The 14320-nt window shown below is 39.3% G+C and overlaps 1 protein-coding gene across 1 annotated transcript in view; it reads right to left on the bottom strand.

Annotated features, from left to right (window-relative positions):
* KIZ (kizuna centrosomal protein) overlaps nt 1–14320 on the bottom strand; it is a 107267-nt gene that overhangs the window by 75391 nt on the left and 17556 nt on the right.

Raw genomic sequence — 14320 nt, 5'->3', positions numbered from 1 at the left:
TATAAAAAAGATTATAAGGGAATATTATGAATAACTGCTTGCCAACAAATTAGACCACCTAGACAAACTGGACAAATTCTTAGAAAGACACAACTACCAAACTCACCCAAGAAGAAACAAACTCTGAATAAGCCCATAACAAGTTGAACAACTGAATTAGTAATCAAAAACTTCCCACGAAAAAAATCCCTGGACTAGAAGGTTTCGCCAGTGAGTTCTACCAGATGTTTAAAGAAGAATTAACACCAATTCTTTGTAAGCTCTTTCAAAAACAGGCAAGGAAAAAAATATTTCCCAACTTCATTCTATGACGCCAGCCCTGATACCAAAGACATCACAAGAAAACTAAAGACCAATATTTCTGATGAATATAGATGAAAAAATTCTCAATAAAACATCTGCAGGCCAAATTCAGCATAATATACATAGGATTATATCCCATGACCAAGAAGAACTTTTCCCAGGAATGCAAAGTTAGTTGAACATATGAAAGTTGATATTTACCATATTAATAAAGGACAAATAAAAACCCAAATTATTATCTCTATTAACACAGAAAAAACATAAGATAAATACAACATGAGCTCATGATTAAAAAAACACTCAATGAACTAGGAACAGAATTCCCTAACCTGATAAAGTGCATCTATGAAAAACCCATGCTAATAGCATAGTCAATGGTGAAAGACTGAAAACTTTCTTTCCTTCAGATCAGAATTAATGAAAGAATGTCTGCTCTTAACACTTCTATTTAACACTGTACTACAGATTCTAGCTCAGGCAATAAGGCAAGAATAAGAACCGAAAGGCATCTATACTGCAAAGGAAGAACTAAAGCTATCTGCAGATGACACGATCTTACAAAAAGGATTCCACAAAAACAATCACAGCTAACAAGTTCAGCATTCTGTGCTCAAGGAACATAAGACAATATTGTTGGGAGTTCCCTTTGTGGCTCAGTAGTTAATGATTCTGATCAGGATCCACAAGGATGAGGGTTCTATCCCTGGCCTCACTCAGTGGGTTAAGTATCCTGCATTGCTGTGGCTGTGGCGTAGGCTGGAAGCTGTAACTCTGACTCGACCCCTTGCCAGGGAACTTCCATGTGCCATGGGTGCGGCCCTAAAAAGAAAAAAAAAAAAAAAAAAAAAGACTTAATATTGTTGAGATGGCAATACTTGCAAATTGACTTACATAACCAATACAAACTCTACCAAAATCCCAGCTGGCATTTCTGCAGAAATCAGCCAACTAATACTAAAATTTGAAAATACATGGGACCCGGAATAGCCAAAGCAATTCTCCAAAGAATAGCAAAGCTCCAACTCTTTGGAAATAAATCCATGCATTTATACTCAACCGCCTTTTTAAAAGACATCATTTTTTACAGCAGTTTTAGGTTCAAGGCGAGAAGGGGCTGGAATTGGTTATACGTCCTGGCCTCCACATAGGAGGCCCGTGCCTTCTGGAGGTGGGTATTTCCTTCCCTCAGGTCAGTCAGACTCCCTAAACAGTTTCTCCTGAGGGCAGATCCCATCAATAACCAGAATCCTGGCACACTGAGAATGCTTCCTTCCCCTTCCCCTCCCTGATAGTCACTGTGTGGACCAGGTAGAGCTGGGGGCCCCTGGAGTTCTCATCTCTCAGGAACAGCTCCAGCTTCCCCATCCTGGCTCTGTTTCCCACAGAGGCGTCAGCTCTGCTCCGGGAAGCCATGGTTCTCTGGGGTCACTTGTTGCTCTCTTCACTTTCAGGGGCAGCAGACTGCTGTGTGACCTCACTTCTCTGTCAGATCTAAGAAGAGTTGCTTATTTTTCCGTCTGATCAGCTTTTTACTTGTTAGGATGGAGAGATAATTTCCAAGCTTCTTATATGTTGACTACATCATAATTTTAAGAGCTGAGTATTATCCGAGTCTACAGATATTCCATAAATTATTTCACCAGGCTTGTTTTGATGGACTTCCTTGGTTTGCTTCCCATCATCTGCCCCTCCAAACAGCTGCAATAATTATCCCTGAGTGTATGTCTCTCTGCAATGTGTGAGCAGCACAGTCTCCTGGAACTGAAATCACTTGGTCAGGACCGCCTTATAGGATATTGCTATTTCGCAGTCCAGAGAGGCCACTATGTCATTATTAAGAACTTTCTGGAGTTCCTGCTGTGGCACAATGGGATCAACAGCATCTTCGGAGCGTTGAGATGCAGGTTCAATCCCTGGCCTGGAGCAGCAGGTTAAGGATCTGGTGTAGCTGCAGCTTCGGCTTGGGTTGTAACTGTGACTTGGATCTCATCCCTGGCCAGGAAACTCCAGATGCTGCAAGGTGGCCAAAAACAAACAAACAAACAAACTTTCCATTATACCACATGGTTTAAACAGCAAAATTATATTAGCACTTTGATTCATTAGTATGAATGGTATTTGTAACAATACTTCCATCATCAACAACAAAGACAAATTTTAAAATAAGCAGAAATCATTTATTACCACTACCCTAAACTAATAACTACTTTTTTATTTTTCCTCAGGAAAAAAAAAAGTTATTTAAGTAGTTCATTCCAAGAGAAAAGCTTGTGGAGTGCTTTTAGCTGGCCAAAGGCTGAGGACTCAGAGTATATTCACAACAGGGGTCATTTAGTGAAAACTGAGGCCAATCGGTGATGAGACATAAGAGTTTGAGGCTTGATTTTTCTTTTCCAAGAGTCACTTAGGTGATATTAATGAACCAAGACCAGAACAATTACTAACCCAGCACAGGGAATACCACCACAGTCTTAAGTACCTACCCGGGTGTTGGTCTCCTAAAGGCCAAAGAGGCCGCAGGTCTTAGAGATGAGAAAGCCACCTGGCGGGGGCACATGCAAAGAAAGTGCCAGGGATTGAACCGGCAACCTCATGGTTCCTAGTCAGATTCGTTAACCACTGAGCCACAACAGGAACTCTGAGACACTCCTTTCACCCAGGTATTCTCCAACTCCTCTACCCACTGAGAGAAGCAAAAGACTCTGGCTCATTCACTGGACATAGAACCCCAGATGCCAAGATCTGGGGAAAAACAACAAAATCTAAATAGCAACCTGCACGATCAACAAAAATAGCATGTACCCATGGTTAAACTTAGAGTAAATGCTTCCAGAACCACAGAGAGTGAAACAGTGACCAATTCAAGATGGCACTGTTAACAAAGGGTACTTCCTGAAAACAGAGGCCACAATTCTCTGTGACAGCAAATAATCATTAAGTGCCAATTCTACCAAACATTCCAAACTTTTTAGAATATGCAACTCTGGTCCTCATAAACTCCAGCAAAATACTAATTAAAAAAATTTTTTTTAAATCTTTTTAGGGCCACACTTGTGACATATGGAAGTTCCCAGGCTAGGGGTCAAATAGAAGTAGCTGCTGGCCTACACCACAGCCATAGCAATGTCAGATCTGAGCCACATCTGTGACCTCGACCTCACTCAGCGGATCCTTAAACCACTGAGTGAGGCCAGGTATTGAACGCCCATCCTCACAGATATTAGTAGGGTTCATTACCACTGAGCCATGATGGGAACTCCCAACTCTAACAACATACTAATTAATTAGAACATTACATATTGGTGGCTATAATAAATAAGGAATTATGAAAAGGTGGCCCTTAATTATGCATAAAAATCAGCCTATGGACTAGTGCATCATCTCCCATCAGGACCAAAAGAAGCAACGTGCATTTGGGGATTTGCTGAGACCCATTAAAAAGTTTTTCCTGGGGTTCCTGTTGTTGCTCAGGGGTTAGTGAATCCAACTAGGAACCATGAGGTTGCAGGTTCGATCCCTGTCCTTGCTCAGTGGGTTAAGGATCCGGTGTTGCCGTCAGTTGCGGTGTAGCTTGCAGAGGCGTCTCAGATTCCACGTTGCTGTGGCTCTGGCGTAGGTTGGCGGCTACAGCTCCAATTAGACCCCTAGACTAGGAACCTCCATGTGCCATGGGAGTAGCCCTAGAAATGGCAAAAAGACAACAATAACAACAACAACAACAACAAAGTTTTCCCTGTTATATTTCTAGGGTTTTTTTTGTTTGCTTGTTTGCTTGGTTTTTCTCTTTTCAGGGCCATACCAGATCCTTAACCCACTGAGTGAGGCCAGGGATCAAACCCAAGACCTCATAGTTACTAGTCAGGTTTGTTACCACTGAGCCAAAAGGGGAACTCCTCTAGGTGTTTTTTTTTTTTTTTTTTTTGAGACGAGAAGTAACTCTTTTAATTAAATTTTTTATTAAAGTATAGCTGATTTACAATGTTGTGCCAAGTTCTGCTATAGAGCAAAGTGACAAGAAGTAATTTTTTATTCTGATATAATTTAAAACTTCCACAAAAGCTCCAAGAATCATACAAGAAATTCGCCTAGATTTACAATTGTTCATAGTTTGCCTCATTTATCATTCTTTCCCCTTCACATAGTGCATATGTGAATGTCTATATATATATATATATATATATATATATATATGCACACACCATTTTTTTCCTGAAGCCCTTGAGGGTAACTTGACGACACCCTGCCCCCTCCCCACAAAAACTTCAGTGTGCACTTGCTAAGCACAGGGACATTCTCTTCCAGGAACACAGTTCAATGACCAAAATCAGGAAATTTAACACTGATACAATTTATCGTCCACTCAACTGGCACAGTCATGTCCCTTATATACTGCCTCTCCCAGTTTAGGATAGAGCCTAGAATCATGTCTCTCGAGTCTCCTCTAATCTGAACAGATCCTCAGTCTTCCTTTGTTATTCTTGACCTTGACATCTGTTAAGAACACTGACTACTCTGTAGACTGTCTCTTAAAGTTTAATGTTTCCTCATGATGACATTCAGGCTATGTATTTTTGGCAGGAAGAAGTGTGTTCCTAGTTTTTAAGTGATATTTCTGACCAAGTAAGTTTACTAAGAGAGAGATTAACTCTCAATCTTCCCACTATCAAACAAAACAATGAAAAGTAATCATTTAAAAATTTGGCTTCTTACAATGCAATATATCACTTTTATACCCATTATATTCAGTTTTTAAAATTAAAATTGTAAAACTCAATCTTGGATAGGGTCCTGGGACATAAAAAGGACATTAACAGAAAAACTGGTAAAATCTGAATAAGGTCTCAAGTTTAGCTAATACTAATATATATGTGTTGATGTCTTAGATTTAACAAAAGTGTCACTATAACGTAAGATGTTGACAACTGTGGCTGAGGGATCCAAAGGAACTCTTTGTAACACATCGGCAACTTTTTTGCAAATCTAAAATTATTCTAGAATAAAAAGTTTACTTAAACTTCATTTTACCTTACTTTAATTTTTTGTTTTTTAGGGCTGTAGCCGTGGCATATGAAGGTTCCCAGGCTAGGGGTCAAATCGGAGCTACAGCTGCTGGCCTACACCACAGCCACAGCAATGCCAGATCCTTAACCTACTGAGCAAGGCCAGGGATTGAACTGGCAACCTCATGGTTCCTAGTCGGATTCATTTCCACTGTGCCATGACACAAAAATAGGGGGTTGGGGGACAGAACGGACGGCTTTAAGGGTACAAACTTTTAAGGAGTAGTATATAAGTCCTAGAGAGCTAATGAGTATAATGAGTACAGATTGTACGGCACTGTATTATAATCATCAAACTTGCTAAGAGACTAGAACCCAACGATTCCAACCACCAAAAAAAAAAATGATAATTATGTAGTGTTTATTACCACTAAAATGCAATCATATTACAATATAATGTATCAAATTAACATGTATACCTTAAATTTACATAATATTTCTCAAATATATTTTTAAAATAAATAAAATGGCAATCGTTGTTGTGGCTCAGCAGTAACAAACCCGACTAGTATCCATGAGGAGGCAATTTCGATCCCTGACCTCGCTCAGTGGGTTAAGGATCTGGAGATGCTGTGAGCGGCGGTGGAGGTCACAGATGCGGCTTTGATCTGGCATTGATGTAGCTGTGGTGTAGGCTGGCAGCTGAAGGTCAGATTCGACCCCTAGCCTGGCAACTTCCATATACCATGGGTGCGGCCCTAAAAAGACAAAAAAATAAAATAAAATAAATGGAGGAAAAAACCCCTAATTATGGAAAAAGGTTAAGGGAAATAGAAGCTCCTGAACTACTGGTAGCAGAATAAACAAGGCAGATCCTCTTAGAAAATAATCCTTGTTGCCTTTGGTTCTATAATTTTATGTGAAACACTGTAAGGAAATAATCTTAACGGGAAAAAAAAAGTTTGTATGCAGATAAACAAGTTCATTTGTAGCCTTATTTATAATCAGAAAAGTTGGAAGCAACATATGTGATTATAAAACAGGGCAAAATTATCTAGTCATAGAAATGAGTCAAATGAAGACTACATCATGACAAGGGAAATGCTCAGACATGGTAAAGGGAAAAACCCAACATTATATACTCAGTATGCTTATATCTAGGTAAAGAAAAATCTAAACACAGGAAAAAAAATTAACCAAAATGGGCTTGTATATAGAATTATGCCAGGAAAATGAACACTGTTCTTGTGCTTCCTTTTTCCAATTTAATAAATTTAACTTGATTTAAACTGTTAAAATTAGTTTTATTGAGATCCAATTCACCAACCATAAAATTCATACTCTTAAAATACACAATTCAGGGTTTTTAAAAGTATATTTATAGAGTTTTGCAGTCATCACCCAATCAATTTTAGAATGTTTTAATCACCCTAAAAACATGCCCCATTCTCTTTGGCAATCACTCTCCATTCTCCATCAGCTCCCAGCCCTAGGCAACCACTGACCTACTTTCTGTCTCTAAATATTTGCCTACTCTGGACAGTTCATACAAATGGAATCAAACAACGCATTTAAAAAAAAAATCAAATGAAAGATTAAATTCTAGAGTCTTCACAATTTTCAAAAGTTTCACACACATCATAACCTTTTCCCCCACCTACGGCTATACTGTCCCTCCCCTCTTTCCTTCCCTGATTAGTAACCACTAGTTTGCTTTCTAATAAACAGTACTTTTGATTGGCTTATTTCACTGTGCATAAGGCTTTCAGGGTTTATCCATGTTGTAGCAGGTGTAAGTATTTAATTCTGTTTAATGGCTGAATAATAGTCCATTGCATGGATATATACCATGTTTTAGCTATCCATCTGTCAGAGGATGGACATTTGAGTTGTTTCCACTTTTCAGCTATTAAGAATACTGCTGCTATGAACATCTGTGTATAAGATTTTGTGTGGGCATATGTTTTCACCTCTCTTGAGTATGGAAGTTTGGGGTCGTACAGTAACTATGTCTAATACTGTGAGGAACTGTTTTCCAAAGAGGCTTCACTGTTTTATGTTCCCACCAGCATTATTTAAACTTGCACATCAAAAAAATGCACCAGAAACCTGCAAAAAATGAACTGCTGCTTGCTATAAGGCAATGCGACATTTGAAGTGGCTCAACGTTTGCAAAATAAAATATGGCTCCAGTAAAATATAAGCTGGGCTTCCGTCAGTTGGCAGCTTTCCCACTTGCTGAGATCATGCACCAAGACAGGTGCCTCTCTCTCTCTTTTTTTAAATAGTCTGTCATTTTGTTTGCTTAGCAACAGGAAATATGGTGGTCTTTAATCTTAAAATTCTGAACATTATTATGTGTCTTCTTAAAATGGCTTCCAAGCCAGGAAAGCTGAAGAGAAAATGCCATGTTTCACATTATTGTTGACACTGGAATAATATTAGGAATTGAAAGTTTTTTGAGAGACAGACGTTACTGCCAAAGGAAGGCACGTGTGTCAGTGTTTAAGGATCTGACATAATGATCCATTTTTCTATACCTCCCTATTACTTTATGTAGTTGAGTGCTTGAGGTAAATCTATAACCCATGGTTTCAGTTCATTCTCCCCCTTTCTTGTCACAGTCATCCATCAGCAGTCTCTTAAAAATACTGGAGAGGAGATGTGTTACAACTGATACCACAAAAATATGAAGTATCCAGATTACCATAGACAACTATATGCCAACAAACTGGACAACCTAGAATAAGCAGATAAATTCTTAGAAACATAAAACCTACCAAGGTTGAGTCATGATGAAATAGAAAATCTGGAAAAGATCAATCACTAGTAATGAGACAGAACCAGTAATCAACACCTCTCAACAAAAAAGTCCTGAATGAGAGGGCTACCAAACATTCAAATACAGGAGTTCCTGTCCGTGGCTCAAGAGTAATGAACCCAACTAGTATCCATGAGGACACGGGTTCAATCCCTGGCCTTGCTCAGTGGTTAAGGATCCAGCGTTGCTGTGAGCTGTGGTGAAGGTCACAGACGTGGCTCAAATCCCGTGTTGCTGTTGCAGCTCCGACTGAACCCCTAGCCTAGGAACTTCCACATGCCGTAAAAAACAAAAAAACCAACCAACCAAACAAACAAAACAAAAAAACATCACATACCAATCCTTCTCAAACTTTTCCAAAAAGCAGAAGAGGAGGAAACTCTTTCAAATTCATTTTATGTGGCCATTACGCTGATACCAAAACCAAAGAGGCCACAAGAAAAGAAAATTACACACCAATATCCTTTTTTTTTTTTCCCCAAGGATGCAAGGATGGTTCAAAACATACAAACAAGTAAATATGACCCACTATATTAAGAAAATGAAGGGTACATAACATATGATCATCTCAGCAGACATAGAAAGAGTATCTGACAGAATTCAACATCCATTCATGATAAAAACAATCAACAAAGCAAATATAGCGAGAACATACCTCAACATAATAAAGGACATGTATGACAAGCCCACAGCTAACATCATACTCAATGGTGAAAAGCTGAAAGCTTTTCCTTTAAGATCAGGAGCAAAACAAGGGTGCACACTCTTGCCATTTTTATTCAACATTGTATTGGAAGTCCTGGTGGGAACAATTAGGCAAGAAAAAGAAATAAATGGCATCCACATTGGAAAGGAACAAGTAAAAACATCACTACATGTAGAAAATCCTTAAAGACTCAATCAAAAAACTGTTAGAACTAATAAACCAATTCAGTAAAGGTGAAGAATACAAAATCAATGTGCAAAAATCTGTTGAGTTTCTTTCTATATATTAATAATGAAATATCAGAAAAGAAAATTAAGAAAACAATCCTATTCACAACTGTACCAAAACAAAAAACCCTAGGAATAAATATAACCAAGGAAAGACTGTATATTGAAAACTACAAGGCATTACTGAAACAGATTGAAGAAGACACAAATAAATGGGAATCTGTGCTTATGGATCGGAAGAACACTGTTACAATGTCCATGCTACCCAAAGCAATCTACCGATTCAATGTACTCCCTATCAAAATTCCAATGGCATTTTTCACAGAAACAAAAATCTAAAAATTTGATTGGAACCACAAAAGATCCAAATAACCAAAGCAATCTTGGGAAAAAAAAAAAAAAAGCAAAGCTGGTATGCGCTTTGATTCTGAAACATATTACAGAGCTATGGTAATTAAAATAGTATGGTATTGGCATAAAAACAGTCACATAGATCAATGGAACAGAGTAAAGACCTCTAAAATAAGCCCACACATATAGTCAGTGAATTTACAACAAAGGAACCAAGAATATACAATGGAGAAAGGACAGTCTCTTCAACAGATGATGTTGGGAAAATTAGACAGCCACATGCAAAAGAATGAAACTCTCCCATTATCTTACACCACACACAAAAATTCACTCAAAATGAATTAAAGATTTGAATGTAAGACCTGAAACCATAAAACTCCTAGAGGAAAACATACGTGGCAAGTTCCCTGACGTAAGTCTTAGCAGTGATTTTTTTCACACCTGACACCAAAGGCAAAAATAAACAAGTGGGACTACAACAAACTAAAAAGCTTCTACACAGCAAAGGAAAGCATCAGCAAAAACAGAGGACAGCCACCTGCAACCCACAGAAAGCCCTTACCAGAAACCACCCCAGTAGGCACCTAGGTCTTGGACATCCAGTCTCCCGAACTGTGAGCCCTCCAGTCTTGTGCTATTTTGTATGGCAGCCCAAGTTAACTAAGACACAATGACAACGTGATTTTTTTTTAATTACCCAATGAATTTTGTTACATTTATAGTTGTACAATGATCATCATGACCTGATTTTACAGCATTTCCATCCAGCAATGTGATTTTTAACTCTTCTTTCATTTTGCCACTAGGGTAGATTATAAACTCAACCAAAATTTCACAACCAAGCCACAAGATGTTATTGGTTATTAAATTCAATAGAGGTTGGAACTACCTAAATTTTAAAATGGATCCATTAAATTTAGGGTTCAAAGGCATGCTCTATAAGTTATTCTGCAGTGTAATCACTCTGAAATCATTCATCACGACAGCTTTACTTCCCATTTCTCATTTGGCAGGCTTTACTTCCCATTTCTCATTTCTCTGTCCCCACTGCAGGCCTCTCCACCATCATAGGAAGGTGGCAACGAGCCAGGACACCCTAGTATGGCCACCCAAGTGGAGAAGGAAGATGGTGATGACAGAGACAGTGGGGAGGGTGGCAAAAGGAACAGCGAACAGTGCCAAGCACTTATCAAGTGTCAAGTAGACTCATATTCATTATGTTTTTAACCCTTGAAACACCCATACTTATTATACCCACTTTAGCAAGACTTAGTAAGGGTTTAAAAATTTGCTTTCAGTTATAGGATTCAAAACCCAAATACAAGGACTCTAGTGCCCATCTCTTATGCCATAATCCTCAAAACTGAATGAGTTAAACTCAAACTGTGTTACTAAACCACAGATTTTTGGGGAAAAAATAAAACTTAAAAATCCCTAATAATGAATTTGAAATGCATCTAATTTCTTACTAAATTCAACCAGTACAAAGTCATATCTCACCTGATTGAGCTGGAATATTACAGTATCAAGGGAGACCATTTCACTCTTTCCCAAGATTAAGGGAAAACGCAGTACTTAAATGAATAATTGAAATATTTCACACAATATGGCCAGGCTGTTTGTCTGTTTGTTTGTTTACTTTTTAGGGCTGCACTCGTGGCATATGTTGGTTCCCAGGTGAGGGATCCAACCAGAGTTACAGCTGCCAGCCTTCGCCACAGCCACAGCAATGCAGGATCTGAGCCACATCTGCGACCCACACCACAGCTCATGGCAACGCCAGACCCTTAACCCACTGACTGAGGCCAGGAATTGAACCTGAAGCCTCAAGGTTCCTAGTTGGATTCATTTCTGCTGCGCCATGACAGGAACTCCTGGCCAGGCTGTTTTCATCCGACCAGAAATTTCTCCCAGCTTTTGAGGTGCATTTCACCCACACGACCTTGGAAAGCCAGGTAACAAGATGGCTAATAACCCAGATGCTGAAGCCACATGGTCTGCCTTTGAATCTGGGCTCCCTCTAGCACTTCAATCTCGGGCAAAAGTTAACCAACCTGTCTGAGTCTTCCTATAAAATGAGGATAACAACTATTTACTTCAGGATTCTGAAAAGATGAAATGAATTGATGAATATAAACTCTGTGATGAAATTCTATGGTCCTCCGCATCCTCTGGCCCTGGCAGAGTATAATCTTCCTGTGAAATATCTGCTTTTAGTAGAACGTACATTTCACAGCCTAACAGTTCGAAGAAACTTCACAACCACCACCCCATAATTTATGTTCTCATTCACAAATGCCATCTCCATCTCTCTTGGGTAAATATGTTTTGATGTGTTTTATGGATATGCTTTAGTCACTGTTGACACAAAAAACTGGGCAAGAAGAAGAACACGCCTAGAGACCAAGAGAGTGAGAATTTCCCCCCCAAATAGAAATGACAATGTATAATAAAGGGGAAGGATTACTATATCACAGTAAAATCGTGACGATTCCAATGGGGGCCTGAACTTTGCCTTTTTGGTGTTTATTAGCAAGAACAACAGAAGTTTACTAAGTAAACTAATACTTGAAATAAGCCCTGTGGGGGATGAACAAACCAATGATTACTTCTCTTAAGGAAACACATGACTCCAAAGAGCAGCGTGAGATTCATAAAACACTGAATGTCTTATTACAAAACTGAACTGGAGTTTTATACTGAAAAGCAACCTGATCAATTTTCTTAGTAGAGCATCCAGGTTGCTGCTTTTGGCTGCAATTCACGCAACCACTTTTTAAAGAAGCTTTTTACAACTCGGGATGACCACGTCTCCCCTTCACTGCTATTTTCCACCTCCATGGCCGCCCCGACTTGGGCCCGTGGGTAATGTGGTTAACTCCTCACGTCTGAGGCCTGGCTCCTCAGTTCCTCAAGCTCCTTCCTCCAGCGCATCCCGAATGACCCTGCCAGCCTCGCCTTCCTACGCCTGTGATGTAGCTGCTCGAAGACAAGGCCTTCCTTCACCTGCCCCATCGCGCCCACACACACTGATGCCGGGAGAAGTCTCAATTCTCCAACCTGGGACTAAGCTCCACGATGGAAACTTTCCAAGCTCATTGTCTCCCACTTCCTTACAAGAACAGTAGCCTTTCTACTACACCTTTGGCTTCCTGCCTCTACCCCTTCACTCACAATATCTCCTGATCCTAGAACGTCTATCATATCCCTAATGACCGACTTCCTACCCACCCTTCATGCCAGCTCACACATTGGCTTCTCAACCAAGCCGTGGGTACTCAGTTCAGAGGATGCAAACCTTTCTGCATGCAGCTCAGGCTTCCCTGTGTAACTGGCACTCAGCACACACTACCCCAGGCTCAGAAAGAACTTCACTTTATGGGCAGCACCTCGAGGGTAAGCACTAGGGCACTCGCAGAAGGACCTGCTATAAACAAAGCACACGCCCAGTGATTTACTGAATCCAACTCCTGTACCCAGGTCAGTCCCCAGAGACCAGTGCTCTGGGCACAGAAACTAACCCATGAGACTGCCCCTGAAAGGTCAAACATAGCTCATGTGATAAGGAGTTGTTCTGTTTAGTGTAAAATAAGGATTAACTAGTTTGGGATTTTGCTGACATGTCTTTACCTTTTAATTGATGGAACATCAAGGGGAAATTGAAAAAGGCAAGACAGAAATGTCTCAAAACGCTACCTAATTGATTCTTACATAGAGCCAATAGTCAAAGCTTTTAAGAGATGACACTTTTCAGTAAAAAAGAAACACTTCTAATTATTTTATGTAGCATTATAAAGAGTTGTCAGCTCTGTCTCCTGCCCTAATTTTAAATATGACTTAAAAGGAAACTATATAACTCTACGTAAGGTGAGCAATCAGTAGCGCAAATAGAAAAAAAAAAAGTCTCCTGTTTTACTTAAGTACCACTGACACGGCCATAACCAACAATATGTCTGTCAGGAACAGCAGAGAAAGAACAAACTAGTTTATAGATTAAAAACCACATCAATTATTTCATGACCACATGTCAAACAGAAAAACTGCCTGAATGGCTCAGAAGTCTATCACATTATACCACATTTGGGGTACATCTAATGGCACAGAAATCATTTATCATTAAAGGACTTTTTACACAGGTCAAGGTTGCTGGGGCTTCTTGGGGTTTTGTATCTTACAGTTTAAAGAATGCTCTAAATTCTAGGTTTTTTAACTTTCTAATCTTTGGAAAGGAAAACTAAAACTTCCTATAAACTCAGATTAACGTCTGCTAATGCACAGAAAAAAGAAAAACTAAAACCTTGCTCCTACTATAAAAACAAAATAGTGTGGCCTCTGTTTCTTTTCTGATAAGAGTCTTAAATACCAAACAGTTAACTGCATAATAACATTTACTGGCAGCCAGGCAGCCTGCTTAGCAGATATATAAAGCAGGTAAAAGGAGAAAAAGTTAATTTCTTGGCTGAATGATTCCATCGGTAGCTATAGGGCAAACCTGAAAGTCTTTTAGTAAAGTAGCAGTTGATTCTTCTATCAATCTGTAGCACACATACTCTTCCAAGGAAAGCATTAAATATGAAAATCATATCCCGTTATCATCTGTTTCCAGCTTTCAGCCCAGTAAGCTTTTCTTAATGAATGCTGCAGCCTAAGGAACAAGCACGCTGTTGGCTCCTCTGAATAATGGAGTGATGCTACCGTTTTTGCTTATTACAATATCGACTGGCTGAGGGGGTTTCACACATAGTCACAAGTGACTACTCTTGCCAGCATGCTCCAAGTTATTACAAGATGTTTTTAGACATTTCATCTAAAAGAGCTTTACTGCTTTTAGTGAAGAAAACATCTATGGTCTTGAACAGAATCATTTATATGGAGATAGGCGGGAGGATTAGAAGCCTGCATTATGGCAGAT

The sequence above is a fragment of the Sus scrofa genome, chromosome 17, assembly GCF_000003025.6.
Source record: "Sus scrofa isolate TJ Tabasco breed Duroc chromosome 17, Sscrofa11.1, whole genome shotgun sequence".
Lineage (NCBI taxonomy): Eukaryota > Metazoa > Chordata > Mammalia > Artiodactyla > Suidae > Sus > Sus scrofa.
This window is presented reverse-complemented; position numbering and strand designations above follow the sequence as displayed.